The sequence below is a fragment of the Caloenas nicobarica genome, chromosome 4 (genome assembly GCF_036013445.1).
Source record: "Caloenas nicobarica isolate bCalNic1 chromosome 4, bCalNic1.hap1, whole genome shotgun sequence".
NCBI lineage: Eukaryota > Metazoa > Chordata > Aves > Columbiformes > Columbidae > Caloenas > Caloenas nicobarica.
In genome coordinates, this window is record NC_088248.1 from 60,811,747 (window position 1) to 60,824,773 (window position 13,027).

At 39.3% G+C, this 13,027-nt stretch overlaps 1 pseudogene; it reads right to left on the minus strand.

The window, feature by feature from the left end:
• Positions 1-232: 232 nt before the first annotated feature.
• On the minus strand, positions 233-12,000 carry LOC135988726 (cytosolic beta-glucosidase-like; annotated as a pseudogene).
• Between the last annotated feature and the right edge of the window lie 1,027 nt (positions 12,001-13,027).

Sequence of the window (13,027 nt, forward strand, 5' to 3'; positions counted from 1 at the left end):
AAAGAGTGATGGCTTTACAAAACTGAGTTTAGAGAAAATGTTTGTATGGAGCACCTTTTTAATCTGTTTCCACCCCTAGATGGAGGAGCAAGATTAAAACTACTTGTTTTTCTTTCAGATAAACAGTTTGTGGGTTTTTTTGTAATCACATCAATTTATTCTGATTTACATGAGTTTGAGCTTCAAGAATCATTGGCCATTGCTGAATGCAAATAAGCACCAAAAAATTATATTAAGTTTGCACAATTGATCTCTCATCATTTAAAAAGGTACCTTTTAAAATTTCCTGTAAAATCAGCATGAAATACTCCCGTCGTTGACTGTCATCAAGTAGAGCAGGGTCACTTTGGGAAAACCCATTCTCAGTGATGTAAATTATAGAGTTATTACATGTGCCCTAGAAAAAGAGAGCAGGAGTTTTATTCAGAACAGATGTAAGAAAGCCCATAAAATCAGATGCATTACCCTCCATCTTTTCTAAGCTGCAAACTAAAACTAGTTTTCATCAAATTGCACTGACCCTATTAACTTAATTTTCCATGAGCTGACCTTTCATGACTAACAATGGAAAAGCAAAACTGTGCAAATATCCATGAAGACAGTGAAATGACTTATTTTAATGAGAAGACTAAAATATCTTTCCTGTATTAGCATCTGCTTATTGTCACTGCTCCTTAACCCCTTGGCACTGGCAGTCACCACACGTCCCATTGCCAGGAGTAGATGCATGCCAGGAAAGCCTTACTGCTGGCATCAGAAAGATAATTTCTGCAGTTCAAAAGATTATATAGCACCAGTGTGTCATTTCAAACTGCAAAATAGCTATCAAGTACAAAGACAATAGGAAAATACTAAGGCTTCTACTTCTACTCTTCATAGCCAGCATGCCAAAATTGAATTAAGAATCCCAAGGTGACTTGTTTATTTGTATCTTGTACAATGTCTTATGCCATCCAGATGGGCTCCTCAAAAAAAAAAAAAAAAAAAAAGAAGAAAAAATCACCAATATTACACATTGGATTCTGAGATCATCAGCCAGTTAATAGCAGCAAAATGGTCCTGTGAGCCTTAGGTTTCTCCTTGATATAACACACAAGTCAGTGCAAACTGCGTGGTACTACAGCCAGCCATAAACTCCCACTTGCAACAGACCAAGAAGGATCCATTATTTGCTCAGCTTCACAGTCCATTGAAACATTTAGCCTCTTGTCTGCATTTTCTTGGTCTTAAGTTTAACAGTTCAGAGCAAAGAAGTAATCAGTACCCATGATCCTAATTTTTTCGTCTTTAGTAAATTCCAGAAGCCTTGATGATAAGTAACCTTGCTTTGAATGCATTGCAGAAATCCAGGACTTCATGATGACTGGATATTCACCATCAGTAAATATTGTCCTGACAAACCCATCCAAAGTAAAGGACAGGTACCCTTTAGTTGCTTTTTGGTCTGCTACAGAATTTGTAGAAGTTCTACTAATTGAAGTTCAAAGTTATAGACACAAGTCCACATTGTTTTATCCAAATATGCAACTGTCTCAGGCTTTAGCATGAGCTTTTATCACATTATGAGCTGCCTTGTAAGCTCTGATACCAATGCTGGGGCTATACCTTTTTCACAACCACCTATAGCAACAACATAAGGATTATTAATAGTGATCACTGAGTCTCCAAATGTTCTGAAGCAATACTTTACATTAATATCAAAGGTCTCAATGATCTTTTCAGATCTCCAGTCACTTTCATCTTCTAAGGACTGAGGTAAGCCAAAATGATATAGGGAGCAGGATGGCACTTCCTAGGTTATTAATGATTTTGCTGTAATAATTGACTCCTGAAAATATTAAAAGAAACAAAAAAGGGTTAACTTACTAACTTTATTACATTTTAACACATGAAGAAACTTCACTGCACATTTTCTGTTATGAGATGCAAATATTTCCTCTTAACTGCATGCTGACTACTGTTACAAGACCCCAGAGTTGGCAAAAATGCTCAGCACACAAAATCTTCCAACCAGGCACATAAAATGAAATGAGGATGCAAATTTTCCAAATAGATCAGTGGACGGAAACTTCCCAGGAGAAACATAGTTCTGATGGGTGCTGGTCACACGAAAACATAATCCTTTCATTTAAATGCCTGAATGGCAGCCTGGCTGCATGTACAAGTCGAAAGCATGTTGAAAAATTCCTGACACTTGAGATCCTGACAGGTAGATTTGTTCTAATGAATGCATTTCTTTCCTTGAGAACTGTGTCTTTTAAAAAGTTCAGTGCCACACACAGTGAGGTAACCAAGCTGATCTTTTTTGATTTGAACTTGGTTAGCTGGGCAAGCTGTTTTCTCAAGAATGTTCTGTTTCCCACATCTGTGTGTGCCAGCATCAAGACAAAGAAGATACTGTCAATGCATTCAAACTTTTGCAATGCTGTGAATTCAATGGTTCCCTCATCAGCTCAGGTATCTTACCAGGTCTACATGACATTTGAGGATTTTCATTAGGGTCTACTAGATTTTAGATGGAGTTTAGGGCACTGGTCTCTTTAGCCACCGACTTGAATGGCTTGAGAATAGTTTATCCAAGAAACAAACTGTCTTCCTTTCACACTGCCACTGCTGCAAACTGCTCAGTCCCTCTAACAGCAAGAAGGAATTATCTCACCTCTCTAAAAGCTCCTGACTCCCAACCTTTCTTGTCCCCTCTTGATAAGAGAGAGATCAACTTTAATTTCCTGGATGCGTTGTTAAAGCTGGACAGTACTGGGGATGTATTTCTAGAGACTTAAAAGGAATTCACCTTCTGTTCAGATCTAGCAGTGGCAGACATGAACATGTTTCCTAAAGGACTATTTTTATGCTGCTGAGACGTCAGTGTAAGTTTAAATATCAGGATACCTTAAGCTCTTATACAGGCATTTTTAATTTTGCTTACATCTAAACACAACTACATTGCTTATAAGACTTCTGAAAACACTAGATATTGTGAAACACATCATAAGCTCTGGTTCAAAGAGTATCAATTAGCTTGCACTTTTACTTGAACTATCTGATTTAGTGTGGTAATTGGAAAAGGCCAAGAGTAGCCTTCAATTATTACTTGTTAAGCTAAGAGGCTCCAGCCAGGAATAGGTCTCCATCATGCTGGTGGAATGTAGATATCAGTCAGCCTTTGCTTCAGAGACTTGGGCTAAATACACAAAAGTGTTCAAGAAACTTAGAAACCTAAAAATCATAAAAATGTCATGGGTCTTGGACCACCACGTGTCCTAAGAAGACACAGGTGCTTATGAAATGTCCCAAGGCCTTTCTGTAGCGAAACCAGGAATAGAGAAGTTGAGGACACAGCAGAAAGGAGGAGGAGGAGGAGGAAGACCGAGTGGCAAAGGTTAACAAAATGTATGCTTAGGACATAATGTATTGTTTAGATTATTATTCTTAACAGCAGGAAACACGTTCATTAGTAAATATGTCTGTACTATATTGTACTATAACTCCCCTGGTATTTTCAGGTTCAGCTTACTATGTACTGATATTTTAAAATGCCAACACAGAATCCCATATTACCTTCTTCTCAAAAGGACAGTATTAGATTTCAAATTATCCTAACTTCAAATGACTGATTATAAGGATTTCTGTCAAATGGATTTTAAAGACAGCATTTACTGCAGCAATCAGTTATGAACCCCAGATTTAGATAGTGCGTTCTTGTAAACAAACAGGTGAATACACATCCTTTAGCACAGCAAGACTCAGTAAGTTTGTTTACAAAGTAGGTCACAATGAATCTCACAGGCAGTTTGCGTTTCTTTCTGAATGCAGCACAGAAAATCATGTTAAATTCTGAGGAGGTACCTGCCTGTTCCTGAGAATGTACCCGTGTAAAAGAGGAAGCAATATACCTGAATTTTAGACTTTGAAAAGCATATTATTGTAATTTGCAAGAGTAATTAGGAGCAAATAGAATTTTTTACTGTTACTTTTGGACCTGTTTGACTTCAGTGGGACTGGAGGTGTGTTAAGTGTTTACTGGTGGGACTCCAAAATTTACTACATAAGCTTAAACTGGGGAAAAAAAGAAATCTTTTGCTGGTACAAGATCCTGTTCTACCACATTGAGAGTAATGCTTGCCTAGAAGACACTAGAATTTCTCATTCTAGTTTTCAGATTATAAATTGCTTAGTACAATCTATAACATTTAAATGCAACCAGCTATCATTCATTTTTTACATCTCAATTAAACACTATTATTGGAAAAGATTTATATTTTGTGTTAGGAAATGAAGAGAAATAGAAGTACATCCCTGAAAAATGTGAATGTCAAGTCCAATTTCCATATTGTCTCATACCTTCCAGAATAGGCTGATTTAGTTTCTATTGCTATAAATGTGAGTCAGCTAGAAAAGAAATATAGAAGAAAATGTTCTTCTAAGAAAGTGTGTATATAAGGGTTTTGTGGGGACACCCCAAAATTATGGGATTATAGACATTGAGGAGTATTTTGTCCCTGGAAACTGAAGGATCATTCTTTTTTTTCTTTCTGTCATCTTCTGTCCCCATCTTGATTCCCTTCCTTCATGCTGAAGTGAGGCATAACATCAAACTCTCCCAGAACCAATACCCCCATGTCTACTACTTCTGTCTCCCTCCACACTGACACTCAGAGTTTAGCAGCTAACTTGTACAGCTCAGGACACCTAGAGTAAAAATAATTGTATAAAAATACTTTAAAAACGAACTTGATGTGAGTTTTAACCTAAACCCTGACACATCTTGGGAACAATACACCTACAATATCACCCCCACCAAACTGGAAACAGAATAGTTTTAAAGGTTTTCAAAAGTCCTATGTCTTAGGTGTGAAATTGGTAGTGAATCAGTTGGCGTGAATGATTTCATTTGAAAGGACATTGCTCTAAGCTTTTTAATTCTTCATATGCTCTTTGTAAAAATGTTTATATAGAAGATGATGGCCTTTCCATGCTATGCAGTTACAATTGCTTCAACAGATCACTGCACAAGAGAAGTGAACTCCTGCCTAATGAAAGCTGGCCTACTTGGAGTTCCTCCAATGCCCTTTCACTAAATGTAAAGTTCATAATATTAATCAGGCAACTGCTTATACTGGGGATCAAGAGAACATTTTCTGAAATTACAGCTGAGTTTTGTCAAAATGTTAGCTTTCTTTACCAAGTGTATTCAGAATGTCTGCTTGCTGTCTTCCTTTTTGACGTCTAAATAACAAACCTCGTTCAGTAGGCATTCCTATGGGGTTGTACAGTGCCTGCAGCCCCAGCTGAGGAATATCAGTACAGGAAAGAATCACAGAACCACAGAATGTTAGGGTTGGAAGGGACCTCAAAAGATCATCTAGTCCAATCCCGCTGCCGGAGCAGGAACACCCAGATGAGGTTACACAGGAAGGTGTCCAGGCGGGTTTTGAATGTCTCCAGAGAAGGAGAATCCACAACCTCCCTGGGCAGCCTGGTCCAGCGTTCTGTCACCCTCACTGAGAAGAAGTTTCTGCTCATATTTGAGTGGAACCTCCTGTGTTCCAGTTTGAACCCATTGCCCCTCGTCTTATCATTGGTTGTCACCGAGAAGAGCCTGGCTCCATCCTCGTGACACTCACCCTTTACATATTTATAAACACTAATGAGGTCACCTCTGAGTCTCCTCTTCTCCAAGCTAAAGAGACCCAGCTCCCTCAGACTTTCCTCATAAGGGAGATGCTCCACTCCCTTCATCATCTTTGTGGCCCTGCGCTGGACTCTCTCCAGCAGTTCCCCGTCCTTCTTGAACTGAGGGGCCCAGAACTGGACACAATATTCCAGATGAGGTCTCACCAGGGCAGAGTAGAGGGGGAGGAGAACCCCTCTTGACCTACTAACCACCCCGCTTCTAATACACCCCAGGATGCCATTGGCCTTCCTGGCCACAAGGGCACAGTGCTGGCTCATGGTCATCCTGCTGTCCACCAGGACCCCCAGGTCCCTTTCTCCTACACTGCTCTCCAACAGGTTATTCCCCAACTTATTCTGGAACCTGGGGTTGTTCCTGCCCAGATGCAAGACTCTACACTTGCCCTTGTTATATTCAAAGAAACCACAAGGACCCAGCCAAATTTAAATTCAACACACCACAAAAAGCATTCCTAGGGAAGGGCAAGCTGTGCCAGTGAAAGTGGGCCACATATTGTAAATTTTGGTGGCAAAGGAAAGGCTTCCATTCAAGCCTCTCTGGGATGCTGGCACGGTTTTTGCATTCATGCTCTGCAGGGAAAAATGGCTGGTCGGACTGTTTACGACAGATTCACCAGCCCCCCCTTTCTGAATTCTTGAAACAAAGGCTCTTCCACTCTCTGGTGAAAACAGTAATCTGCAGGATACAGAGGACAGGCTGCTGCCTATTGAGCAGCCAAACTCTACATGACCGAAATTCTGCAGAAAAATATTTCTTTTGCTGCTATCTTCCTAGTACAGATCAGGAAAACCTGAAGAGAATTTTCTAAGAAATCCTTTCCTTTTGTAGCCTTCCATCTCTGCGGTCTTCATATCAGGAAACGAAAAGAATTGCCAAGGCAAACACTGCCCCAGAAGTACAAAGATATCTATCTTCTTGGTAGTACTAAGATTCAGAAGAACAGGAGGCAGAACTGAGATTCAGAGGTTCATCCAAATCTTCTTTGCTCTTTTCTCCTTGGAACATTATCCTCCCAGCATATGAGACCTCAGCCAACTATTTTGATTCTCCCATGATTTCTGGTTCAGCTTCAGTTGCTTTTATTCTTCACACTTCTCCTTATTTCTTGTTTCTTCCATTCCCCACATTCTGCAGGCAAAGCTGTGGTTCCTATTTTTCCTAGTGAGTGACCTTCATCTTTCCCCCAGTCCATACCAATGGAATTAAAATAAACAAGTCAGAAGTGTAAGAGATTTTATATCTTACTTCTAGCAATCTGAGCAGCTTGTTTATGTGCTATATCCCTTTCCACTTTTACACTGTCTGCTGAGACTGTGAAAACTCTTCTTTTCAGAGCAAGGACTGTCTTGTGTTTGTCACAGAGCTAAGCACAATTCCTAGCTGAGTCTGAAGAATCCTCCCTAATTTGCTAAAGAAAATATCTGGGAAAAGCACGTCCCTCTCAGTGCAAAGTATTCAATGTGAGGTTCAGTACATCAGAGTATACTGATAAACTATCTAAATGCATTTGCCAAATAAGATACTTGTCTATTGTAAGCCATCCAAAAATATGCTCATGGCTAGGATTCCTGTAAGTATAAACATTCTGATGAAGCAAAATGATTTAGAGTTGCAATTAAAAAAAATGGAGTAAGCAAAAAAGATACATAGGAAACATAATACTAATCCTATCCCAAAAGATTGTGCTATCCAAGGGGATCTAGAATATTAATTAGTAAGTTGTTGCAAACCTATAAAAAATCATGCCATAATTACTCTGAAAAAAGTTGCAATTTCAAAGCTACACTGCAGAATAGCATACTGGATTAATTATGCCAGACTGCAGCAATAACCTTGAATTAAAGCTGCAACCTTCTATTTTTAAGAAACAATTGCCTTTCTGGTTGATGAAACCTGTCGTCCCATCAGGTAACAGACGTGACCAGGAAAGAGAAAAGCGATAATGAGTCAATCCAAGCTGTTTGATACATTTCAAATCTTCCTCCCACAGAGTGTAGCTGCCACAAGCTACATCACCAGTCTGGTTCTTGAAAACTCGATCTCCTCCCTGATGGGTGAATGTGTCCCAGACATTAGGGCCCTTTCCATCTGCACTCTAGCCTTCTGCTTGAAAAACAAAACTTGGTCGTTACACTTTTGACATCAAAAGGCATATGTGAAATGTAAATATTTATCACAAAGTAGGCACAAACCCCTCAAAATCCTACAAACGAAATGATCGGTATTCTCTCCCTGCTCTTTATATCATTTAAAGTAACTAGGAACTTTCAAGCACTGGTATACATTTGCATGATGTTTTGCATTTATTCATATTTTTGCTTGCTGCTAATTATTTGAAAATCCTGTTTTAAAAAGCATTCAGAGTTCTAACATTCTTCATACTTCCGCAGCCAAAAATCAGATGCTTGCAACTCTTGAGATATTACAGGTTTACACAAAGGGCATTTTCTAATGCAACTTCCATCCATAAATGTAAAAGATCAGTCCATATCAAAGAAAGCCTTCAGGCTATGAGAAATACATCCAACAAATAGGCACTTATGGCTTTCTGGATGTCCTTTGAAAATCCTGTTAAAAAGAAAGGAATGCCATTATGAGCCATGGCCCTAGGCATATACAAGCTGAATTAATAACATGGCTCTGCAAAACTTCTGCTTTTTGCTTAGCCAAACGCTCACAGAAATGAATTTTGAGTGCTCAAAACCCCTGCGTGGTTTTCTTCACTTTTATAGTTTTGGGAAATTTCTTCGCAATTCCAAAATTGAGATAGACAGATTACCTTTAAAATATTCAAAATTTAGCTGTTCTTTGAGACTACACAGTACTACCATCACATAGTATTTAAACCAAATAAATGCACCTGTTTGTGACAAGCTTCTTTGTCTTTCCAGAGCATTGTGGTGGCTGAGGCAAACATTTAATTTTTAATGGGGAGAGTTCTGTAAACGTACATGCCTGCAAAGTATGATTTTATTAAAAAATTTCAAATATCCCCAAAATGGCCAACCTCATTTACCAGCAGGATGTGTCAGTGAATGCACTGTTCCAGGGTTACTCTTTAAAAACTAAAATGACATTGTGTGTTAAAATCATGTATAAATTAAATATCAGTTGAGTTGTAAGATTAATAACTATATAATAGCTACATATCAATCCTCAATAAAAGTGTTTTAATAATCAATTAGTATCATAGAAATTAGAGATGGAGGAGAACTATTAGGAGGTCATTGAGTCCATCCCCTGCCAACACAAGATTGCTCCCTTAAGTATATTTAGTACTTAATACACATCTGTCTTATTAAATCTAAGTTTAATGCAAGGTTAAGCATATTGAAGACACTTAATTTAAAGCATTACTAAAATTTGTAATATCACTTCTATAACCTAGCTTTTCAAAGATCATTGTCACATTTCATGTTCCTTAAAGAATTTTATTGCAGCACATGAACATCTACATTTGGTTGGTCACTAAATTAAACTCTTATATGGGACAACCTTCAGAGTAGGTCAAATTTTAGATCCAAACAGTTTGAGTTTCTCTTAATCTCAGATTTTATCACAGACTTTGTGCTCTGTCTGCATGCTCCTTGGAAAAGTACAGTACTAAAATTTTTCTGTATCTTGTTTCTGATTTCAAATATACCTGCTAAAATAAATACTCATTTTAGAGGAGTGCAGGGAATAACAAATAACAGTAATTCTTTGGTGGTACCTAGAATTCAGAAGCCCTTAAGAGCAGGCTTTCTGCACCATAGCGATATGATATAGCTCCTTTTCCACGGTGGTGGGAGTGAAGGGAAGCCAAAAGCTCTCCTAATGGGCAGCTAACACACCTGCACTTAAGAACTAGCAGCTAGACTAGGTACTGAACAATTTCTTTTTTGTCTGCCTTCCCCCAGCAAAGGAGGTGGGAGGGTGGAGGAGAAGCATTTGATTTTCAGCAGAGTATGACAGAACTACTCCAGTGGTTATTAGCCACTATAAAGCCTTGACTGGGGCCGTGGCAAACAGACCCACTTTCAAGCATCCCTCATGCTGCTCAAAGAGCCTCTCTGTGCAGTGCAGAGTATCTGAGCTAGCTAAATAAAGTGTAGGAAGCAATCGCACTGAGGCAACAGAAAGCTCCACGTACCCTGATGTATCCTGCTGAGCCACAATTAGTCTGCACAGAGCTCTGCTCTGCTTCAGTGAACCGAGCTTACACCTCCAAGCTTGCTCAGAAACCTCCATGCTGCACAGCAGCTCCCAGTGTCAACATACCCCAAGTTTTAGCGAGCTTCAGGGCCAGGAAAGAACAGTGATGAGGAACTGAATTTACATGTCAAAACATAGCTGAGACTTAGCTACTAAATCATCGCATAAGGTGTCATCAGATGTTTAATATAAATTATCATGAAACATGATGTATGTTCCCCATTCTCTGCAATTATTACAATCGAGTAATATAGAACGTTTCTCCTTTTAAGTGAAGCTAGTGAAGCAGGAATATTACTGATCAGAGTATTTAAGTTTTCTTGTACTTCTTCAAGTTAGCTAATTCAGTTATGTTTTCAGTTCTCAGAGTGAAATTTTCTTGGCTTAGTCTCTGCCCAAAAGGGGAAATTTTGTTTGAATTAATGCAGTTCAACTATTTGGTATATAAAAGAAGTGAAGAAAACCACTTTTATGAGAATTTTTTGCAACTTTTCCCTCTCTGTCTCAAAAAAAAAAAAATCAAGCAGAGTTGAAATTTAGCATAGAAATGGCCCTCAGTAAGAAGAAGTGCTTTTGAGTGTTCTGCTGCAAATTGATTTTGATTTGACTGAGTCATGAACCTTTGAAATCTGCACTTTGAGCATGCAGAGTACAATTGGTATGATTTTTTAGCACTTTGAAATGTACAGAGTGGAGAAGGTTGTGATGTGCATAAATACATAGCTGACAGTAAAAAATAAAGTAGCCTGTCAGCCTTTGCCTCATCCACTGTGTATCTTGTGATATGTGTAGCAGCTGAGTTTGGACTCTACAAGACCTGTTTCTTCAATCATGATGGCTGTAAGTCGGAAGCTGCACAGCTTCCAAAGTTTTCAGGAGGAGGAATTCCCTGTTGAGCTTCTTACTTCTGTGGGAAAAGGGTCATTTGAGTAGTGTCTAGACCACATTATAGATTTTTTTTTTATGTTTCTCCCACTCACAAGCCTTAGGAAAGCTCATTAAAAATACATTAAGAGAACATTAAAGTTGCACATCTAGCCACTCAAAAGGCAGGAAATTATAATGTCATTCCATATGCACACACAATTCACTTTTTAAAAATTAGTTAGTAGAGCTAGGAGCATTGCAGGACTCGAGTTAGAATCTGGCCTAGAATATTGATTCTCAGGAACAGCGAGATGTTAAGTCTATTAGGTGAAGCTAACTGAGCTCGTTAAAAGGCACCAAGCATGGGCAAGTACTCTCGCTTTGAGCAATAACCAAGAACTAAAGGCTACATCCTCAAAGACAATTTTAGATCTACAACTCCCATTTAGGTACTGAAATCAATGGGAGCTAAGTGCCTGTATGCTGCAGGGTATAATATGAGAAAATCAGATCTATATGTATTTTAAAGATCTCTAAATACACATTTATGAAGGGATAAAATGGGGGGGGTATCACTGTAGGTGTCCCTGTACCTTACAGGTATACATTCCCTAATCTGCTATATATTTTCATATCAAGCTTGGCAAATCACTTTATCAGCACCTCCATTCAACTGGGAACATGATACATGTCCCTGGGGGAGGGCCTCCACAAGTCCAACTGCTAACCTCTCAGTTCACTGTTTTTCATATATTTTGGAGATGAATTCTTAACTGAGGACCCCCATGAGTACCCATGTCTGACGAGATAGTTCTCCCATCCAGCTTTGGGACAGTCAATAGTAATCTACTTATATTAGCTCTACAGAAAGGGGATACTCAAGAACTACTTGGAAAATTACTTTTATTTGCTTTTTCTTTCCTCCGGTCTCAATAGCTAGTGAAAGGTTCCTCCTCCATTTCCATTACCTAGCCACACTTCTGAGATTTGAAATGTCTTTTATACCCTTCTTATTGCTCAGGCCAGAAGTATTTAAACAGAAGTGCTACATGGATTTGCATCAGATGTAGTATCTACGTAATGAGGCAAAGATCAAACACTTTCCTTCCTGGCTCCAGACTTTTGCTTCACTTAAAACTTCCTTGTCACTTTGGCAGCTAAAAATTGACACCTTCAATTTGTTATGCCGCTGTAGCTGCACCCCAAGCAAATCCAACTGGAAAAGCAATATCCTCTGGCATCGAATGCAGAGGACAGGCGAGTACACAGCATTATGCGATGCTGTGGAGATGCCGGCTTCATTTGCAGACAACAGTTTCTGGCTCAATCACTCTTCCACTTGTTACAAGCAGATTCTATACTGAAGACAAAAATAAACCCTGTGCAGCTTCACACACTGAAAGGCAAGCCATGCACTTTGCATATCTCAGGATTAAAGCAGAGAGGTTCAGTCAGCTAACAGTGAAAGTGGAAAAGGCAACAGTGGAAAAGCCCAGGGTGGTCACAGTGAGAGGGCTCCACCTAGTCCAAGGCATCAGTGCACAGAACAGATCCCTGTTTCCCTTCATTTCTCTCCACCTCCCAGCCAAAGGACTTTGTAGACCCTTTACTCAACATAAATCCTTTAGCCACCAGGCAAAAAGTCATTTCCTTCCCTTTCAATAAGCTTCAAAACCCAGCAGCACCTCTTTTTTTCTGGCATCAAATGTATGTTTTCTTTCCCAACATCAAAACAACTGACCTGCAGTAGATGAGAAAGGATGTTTTAGCCATTCCATGTTTAGCAGGATAAAAAGGGAACATTTGTATGGGAGTACAGACCGAAGAGCTATCTTTCTCCTTCTTTAAAATCCCATTGATGCTCATTTATTCTAGAGCAGCAAAGACAACCTTATGGCATGTGTGCCAGAATCAGCATCTGCAAAACAGCCCTCAGGCCTCTTCCTCTACCTTCTGTCAATGCTGTTGCTGCTCACCTGTCAGCAGGCTGAGAAAGGAGCAGCAGCAGGAGGATGAGTCAGGGGATGATTGTAACAAGTGGAATGGGCTTAGAGTAGTTTACTGTCCCTTCTCAGAAAGCTGCAACACCGGGCACACTAGATGGCACTACTGCAATTGTTTTTGGACTTACAGGAGGTTTTTTTTCCCCCCCATTTATTATAATACTATATCCACACTACTTTTGCCAAGGCCAGTATCTGCACTTGTTGGACTGCCAGCTAATAATGTATGATCACTACTATTTTTTCTTCTTGTTTACTTTTCTTG